At 40.3% G+C, this 1,383-nt stretch overlaps 1 long non-coding RNA gene across 1 annotated transcript in view; it reads left to right on the forward strand.

The window, feature by feature from the left end:
- The window catches only part of LOC109299640, a 1,690-nt gene extending 658 nt beyond the window's left edge, over positions 1-1,032 (forward strand). The window contains exons 2-3 of the long non-coding RNA XR_002097942.1: positions 908-910; positions 1,021-1,032. This is a non-coding gene — a long non-coding RNA (uncharacterized LOC109299640). The remainder of the gene's footprint in view (positions 1-907; positions 911-1,020) is intronic.
- The last annotated feature ends 351 nt before the right edge of the window (positions 1,033-1,383 follow it).

The following is a 1,383-nucleotide window of genomic DNA, read 5'->3' on the forward strand; positions in this document are numbered from 1 at the left end:
GTTCCCTCAGCCTCTCCTCAGAAGTCATGTGCCCCAGCCGCCCTACCCATTTTGTTGCCCTACTATATGGTCCTCCAAATTCTATCTTTTAAAATCTTCCTCCCCACAAAGAATTACAAATGCCTGTTTTTTAAATTCAGATGAATTTTCTATTTAAGCTTGTAAGAATGGATGCCAAGGTATATGGTGCACTGTGTGATTATATGGACTTTTGGAGGACTGCTGAAGGCAATCTGGAGTCATCATTATCATATCCAAGGTATCAATACGCACATGCTGCCTCTTCAATTTTAGAGTTCCTTTACCTCCTCCTAATTATATTTACATCTCAAGCCAATGATGATAACAACTATTATCTATCTTTGTAGTTCTTTTCACCCCTTAAGGATCCCAAATGCAATGTGTTTCTTGCTGTAATCTAAAGGCAGCCCCCTTTCTGATGGAACAGGGCAGCTTTTTAATAACTCATAGCACCTCTACACAACAGCATGGCACAGACACTGAAGAGGGAGGGAGTAAAGAAGTGATGTCAGAGGGAATTTATTTAGTCATAAAGTAATTACCCAGACTGGAACTGGACTTGGAGCTAACCCCTGTAATGGGATGGAACCACGAATGACATGGTTTCAGGGCGGCTTTGTGTCTGAAGTCTCAGTCCTTGAGGTGTTTAAATAAAACTAAACTGATACAGTACTAACGAATGTGCTTAATCAATCAGTACTAACAGGGAGTGGATCAGGTAAGTTAATGACCCTTTTCTATTTCTAATTTCTATGATTCAGTTATCTTAGTTTTACAGAAGATGGTAGATTTGCATCTCATAGATCAAAAAACAAACAAACAAACAAAAAAAAACAAAGATCTATATAGTTTAAGCATCTGTGCTTAACAAATTAAGCAAATTCAGCCTGTGGATGATTTCTTATTACCAATTTCCTGTTTATAAGTTGGTTTTTAAAATTTTACTGCCTAAGAATTGTTACCTCGAGGTCAGTGATGGATCGTCTGGGGAGGTCAAAGTGTTCTGCCATAGGCCTGTGTCCTTCTGGATCTGATGGCAAGTCAGTGTTTATTCATTCTTACATGTAGGGATTCATCCAATATAGACAGCAGAGGTGTCCTATTAGCAGATGGTGGTATACACATTCAGAGGACCTCCACCTCCAACCCCAGTGTTCATGCAGTGATCAGAAAGATTGCCACATAGGAATCATCAGTCCCATTCACTGTATCATTCTTACTTTAGCCTCTAAACAAAGGCCTCCAAATACTGCATCCCTTAGTTTGAGAGACCTAATGAAGTCACACATACCAAGATAGTAAGGATTCAGTCTTACCCACTGTCACGGAGCGGGACCTAGGGGCGGCCGTGATCCCTCTAGC

The sequence above is a fragment of the Gavialis gangeticus genome, unplaced genomic scaffold (genome assembly GCF_001723915.1).
Source record: "Gavialis gangeticus isolate Ggan-Ray unplaced genomic scaffold, GavGan_comp1, whole genome shotgun sequence".
NCBI classification, from domain to species: domain Eukaryota; kingdom Metazoa; phylum Chordata; order Crocodylia; family Gavialidae; genus Gavialis; species Gavialis gangeticus.